The 6,000-nt window shown below is 34.6% G+C and overlaps 1 long non-coding RNA gene across 1 annotated transcript in view; it reads left to right on the top strand.

Annotated features, from left to right (window-relative positions):
- The first annotated feature begins 3,284 nt into the window (after window positions 1–3,284).
- Window positions 3,285–6,000, top strand: part of LOC135222231 (uncharacterized) — a 37,255-nt gene continuing 34,539 nt past the window's right edge. Inside the window, exon 1 of the long non-coding RNA XR_010316232.1 lies at window positions 3,285–3,424. This is a non-coding gene — a long non-coding RNA (uncharacterized LOC135222231). The remainder of the gene's footprint in view (window positions 3,425–6,000) is intronic.

The raw sequence follows: 6,000 nt of genomic DNA, 5'->3' as shown, positions 1-6,000 counted from the left end.
TTCTAAAATTACCCTATGATGAAAGGATTTTAGATATTCCTTGAATTTTAAAGCTTTTTAACATAAATGTTGTTTTCAGTAATATTAATGTCAAGAGTTTAGTAAAAAAAAATTCTCCTAAAGATCTTCCAGGCTGCATATATAAAATTCCTTGCAAAACGTGTGATAAAGTCTATTACGGACAGACCGGTAAATCTCTTTCACAACGTCGCAAACAGGACCAATATTCTGTGAGAACTGGGCAAATATCGAATGCATTATTCGTACATATGAGAGATTTAGATCACCCTATTAACTGGAGTCAAGCAAGAGCCTTAATTCCATGTAATGACACAGTTAAAAGGAATATCATTGAATCTTGTTTCATCAGGTCAAATGATAGAAATGTTCTAAATTTAAGTCTTGGCTTATTTAAACTTGATGCTTTCATAATGAAAAAAGTTGTAGATAAATATAAGCAACAAAATATATCCAGTTTTTACATGTTTTGGACTGTAAAGGTACTTTGTAATTTCGGTTAGGGTCAAATCTGTTTAGGTTTGTGACCGTGTGATATCCGATAATCCTGGATTATCTCTTTTAATTTTTACCCTTTTGACAATTAACCATCTGCTATTTTTGATCTTGTTGTGTACCTGAGACCTTTCTCTCCAATTGTATTTCATTAGCTCCTTGACAATGTCTTAGTAAAGACGAAAGCGCTTGGATTTCTGACTATCATTTTCCTGTGGTATTCGCTTATTTATGAAGTCACGTGCATCTACTGAGATTTTTTAAGCATACATACATACATACATACATATATATATATATATATATATATATATATATATATATATATATATATATATATATATATATATATATATATATATATATATATATATATATATATATATATATATATATTAGCTTAAGCTTATATGGAAGCATAAAAGTCTAATATGGGCTCTCTCTCTCTCTCTCTCTCTCTCTCTCTCACTATAGTTTAATTTTATATATATATATATATATATATATATATATATATATATATATATATATATCTTTTTTAATATTGCTCTCTGCGTCCAGTGATAACAACGGTATGAAGTTCGAATGATTTTTTTTTTTACACCGGAGTCTACACCCAACACGAATCGTCAGATTTTGTGTTGTTTGGATAAAAACGCGTTTAGCATTTGTTTGCTCGCCGTTCCTGTCCGCGGCAAAAATGTTTCCATTGAAGCGTTACTCCACAAAACAATAGCGGGTCAGGGATTCAGCCATCAAACGTTTTGGCTTCACAGGTGGGCGACTCTCGATAGCTGGCCGGCACGGGCTTCGCTATCAAAGCATTCACTGCTGCAATTTCAAAGCTATAGATATAAATATTATTTTATATTCGGTCGAAATGGCGTATGTATAATTTTTCGCTTCTAATATTCGTCATTTTTGATTTGACATTCTGGAAAATAGAAAACTGATAAACAGATAACCGACAATTATGAAATTGAATGATTTTAAGTCTGAAATTCATCTAATTTATGCTTAGTTTGGTTATGAATTGGAAACACCGATGACTCGTATTAGTGTATACGACTGCTTCCAACAGAGACAAAACATTAGAATTATGAAGTGTGGCAGGAATGGCAATAGATGTTTTGAAAATGTTATAAATGAAAGAAGGGCCACCCTGAAGCAGGAAATGGAAAGTAAGGAAATTGCAAGCTAGCCACGATTAAGTGAAATACATACGGCATGGCTATCCCGTAGAGTTTTACGATTAGTGCCCTTGCCGTGTTGGCTATCTGTAACTTGCCAGGACTTTCAGCTGAATTGATTAATTTTGAGTCACTGGTATAGTAATGTTCCGGGAAATGTTAACCATTCTGTTTGAATGTTTATGTCATTTATGCCCATCGATGTCGCTTCCATCACTAATAGCCTGTTCTATAAGCAAAAGCGAGATTAGGTTAATTACAGACAACAGTAGGGAAATTGATGACTTGCGTTTACGGGAAAGAAAGCTGGTGGCCACTGATACTATATTTATGCTAGTGACAAGGAGGTTAAGTTGGGTTTCAATGTTAATAAATGGAAAATTGAATATTGAGCGCAAAATACCATCGTGTTTCAAATGGTTGAATCTATGTGGTCTGGTTAAGTAGAAAAAATTGAAGTTAAAAGTTTGCGTATGTGGACGTTTAATGAGTTAGGTTTAGAGAGTGTAGAGAAGCGAACAGATCAAGAACTGGAGATGAAATTTCGAAAATGGTAGAGAATGAATAAGAAGTTGAATATTTCAGGTCTGTCGGACTGTGGCCTGAAATAGATTCCCCTGATTGTCCTTAGAGTTGACCAAAGTAGACAGAATCAAAGACTTAATTTGTTATAAGCCCAAAAGACCTTTTAAAATCTCCGCTCCAAAAGTCTGATAAATAACTATTATTGGCAACGAAAACAAAAAGCTATGGTTGGTTAATTTCCACTTGGCTTTTAGAATATCAACCATTTGCTTATGAAAACGCTGATGGGATGTATTAAAAATTCTTAAAAAAATATTATGGCATGTAGGATTGGTAGATTTTTATGAATTTATTGATGATATAGTCCTCTTACAGTGCTGAGCACTTGCATCATTTACCTAGTGAAAAAATAATCATAACTTCATTACCGATTGACCTAAATTTTATATCTTTTAATTTCTGTGTAAATTACGATTTGAAATTAAAGTGAAGCAAAGCCTTGGAAAAATAAATAAATGTCGTCCTTCCTGTAAAGGACTTACCTATGTGAAACCCGCCTGCTATAGTGAACTGTCGAATATTAGATTTGGGAATGAAATTTTGATTTTATTTACGAAAATTTGTTTCCATCAAAAGTTATGCGTGATGTTGTATTTTTAAACAAAATTCCATCGTTAATCACTTGTCTGATATGCGCCTCGGTGGCGTGATCGGTATGGTCTTGGCCTGCCACCTCGGTGGAGGCGAGTTCGAGTCTCGGGCATTCCACTGATGTGTGAGAGATGTGTATTTCTGGTGATAGAAGTTCACTCTCGACGTGGTTCGGAAGTCACGTAAATCCGTTGGTCCCGTTGCTGAATAACCACTGTTCCATGCAACGTAAAAACACCATACAAACAAACAAACAAAACAAACTTGTCTGATATTCGCAAAAACTTTACATTTCGTATTATCTGTGTACGGAAGTCATTATCGTATCCGCTTTACTCTTTTTTATTGGAAACATGTCAAAATGTTATTTATGGATTTCAATTATTTTTGTTGTTGCCAGGTTTCGATATGCAACAGGCAAAATACTCTTGAATCGGTCGATGATCCAGATATGAATCCGAAGGCGAATTAAATTGAAGACGATATGTTGAAGCATTAACCACAGTTGGCAAGAAATATTGGGTTTGGAGCATTTTCACACAAAGGTAAGTAAACATGAGATAACAGCTGTTTTCTTTCTATCAAACATTAAAATAATACTTATTCTTTTATCGTTAGGAATTTTCATTTTTAAATTTTCGTTACATTTGCGTTGCCGGATAAATCTGATACTGATGTTTTTCCAGTTACTCCTCAATATTCATTGACTTCACTTATTGATTCATTTAAAAAAAAAATTCGGCATGATTTCATCTTGTAACCGTCGCTTCTAGTATCCTTCAGTAAAAAAACATTGCATTATAGGCGTATTAAAGTACTGAGTTACTAATCACAGTCATCAAATCCGATTAATAGAAACAGAGATCTCTTCATTTTCCAGGGCTTTTTAGAGCACTTGTCGCTGGAAGGCTCGGCTCTGATAGAAGGTATATTTAGATAATAATAATTTTTAAGAGATTTACATTTGGCTCCATGTTTCTTATGATAGTTACAGTTGTTCTGTAAATACCCACTTTTAATGTTAGCGGAGATATTCAATTACATACTTAATTATCCAAATATTTATTTTCGCTCTTACGATTTTAAGGCTTCTTATTTCTTCCCTGTTTATTCAGATTTGCATACAGTTGATAAAGTGAATGATCACCGTATTTAAATTATTTTTTATGTTTTTATCTTACAACGTCCATTTCCCGTTCTTCGTACTATTAACGGAGGGAAGACTTCAAAACACAGGGACGGTCCAATGCATCCAGTGATTTTAAAGCAAACCCATTTCTTGTCGGATTGGAGGCTCCATCTCACCCGTGAGAAAATAAAGAAAAATATGAAACGTTTTATGCCTGATTCTTCAACTTCAACATAGCTCTTTGATGTCGGTTTTTTGGCAGAAATCCTTCCTCAATAGCAACAAAACAGTCAATACGTCAGATGTATACGATACACATCGTAAAATTCGTTCTCAATACGGACTCTTCCCCAATAGTGACTCAGAGAGTTACCGAAGTCTGTTGACAGCAAACGCTGCAAAGGAGAGAGAGAGAGAGAGAGAGAGAGAGAGACCTTACCTTACAGACCTTACAGTTCGTTCGGATTGCCCCAGGTCCCTCAGTGTGAGGCACCTCTAATGTCTACCAGAGAGTTGCTAGTACATCTTCCGGTATATTTTGCATCTTCCAATCTTGGATGGTCTGGGATGCAGTTTAGATATTTGTCGAGCTTATTCTTAAACACATCTACGCTCACTCCTGATATATTCCTCAGATGAGCTGGCAACGCATTGAAGAGACACCTGCATTATCGATGCTGGTGCGTAGTGGATTAATGTCCTGTGTGCTTTCCTTATTTTTCCTGGTATTGTTTTGGGCACTATTAATCTACCTCTGCTTGCTCTTTCTGATATTTTTAGTTCCATGATATTTTCTGTTATTTCTTCTATCTGTTTCCATGCCTGAATATCATGTAGCGTTCTTCTTTCTTCCTTTCCTTTCGAGACTAATTATAATTGTTTAAGGCATTGTAGTCTTTCCCAGTAGTCAAGGGCCTTAACTTCTTCTATTCTAGCTGTAAAGGACCTTTGTACACTCTCTATTTGTGCAATATCCTTTTGATAGTGTGGGTACCATATCATATTGCAATATTCAAGTGGACTACGAACATATGTTTTATAAAGCATAATCATGTGTTCAGCTTTTCTTGTTTTGAAGTGCCGTAACAACATTCCCATTTTTGCTTTACATTTTGCCAAAAGAATTGCTATTTGATCATTGCATAACATGTTCCTATTCATCATCACACCAAGGTCTTTAACTGCTTCCTTATTTGTGATTGTCTCATTATTAGATCCCCTATATGCATATAGCTTTCCTTCTCTGTCTCCATAATTTATTGATTCAAATTTATCAGAGTTAAATACCATCCTATTTACCTCTGCCCAATCATATATTTTGTTAAGGTCTCTTTGTAGAGCGGTTCCTATCTTCATTCACAACGTAATTTCTCTACTTATTCTTGTGTCATCAGCGAAACTACTCACTACCGAATCCTTAACATTACTGTCTATGTCTTCAATCATAATAACAAACAGTATTGCAGCTAACACCGTACCTTGTGGCACACCGGATATTACCTTGGTTTCATCCGATTTCTCATCGTTTGCAATAACTATCTGTTTTTAACCATCTTCCTACTTTATCTACGATATTGTGTTTTCTAATTTTCTTTGCTAATATATTATGGTCTACTTTGTCAAAAGCTTTTGCAAAGTCTAGATAAACCACATCTGTTTCATTTCCGCTTTTCATATTTTTGAATATGTTCTCACGGTGGACTAACAGTTGGGTTTGTGTACTTTTTCCGGGTACGAAACCGTGTTGTCCTATATTAAACAAATTATTTTTTATTAAATGTTTCATAATACTTTTCTTCATTACCCTTTCATACACTTTCATAATATGTGATGTTAGACTCACAGGCCTATAATTACTTGCCTCTAGTCTTGATCCACTTTTGAAAGTAGGGGTGATATATGCTAATTTGTGCTCATCATAAATCTTGCCTGTATCTACACTTTGTCTTAATAATATTGCAAGTGGCTTTGCGATAGAATGAACTACTTTCT

The sequence above is a fragment of the Macrobrachium nipponense genome, chromosome 3, assembly GCF_015104395.2.
Source record: "Macrobrachium nipponense isolate FS-2020 chromosome 3, ASM1510439v2, whole genome shotgun sequence".
Classification (NCBI taxonomy): Eukaryota; Metazoa; Arthropoda; class Malacostraca; order Decapoda; family Palaemonidae; genus Macrobrachium; species Macrobrachium nipponense.
The sequence above is the reverse complement of the archived record's forward strand: the minus strand, read 5'-3'. Positions and strand labels throughout refer to the sequence as shown.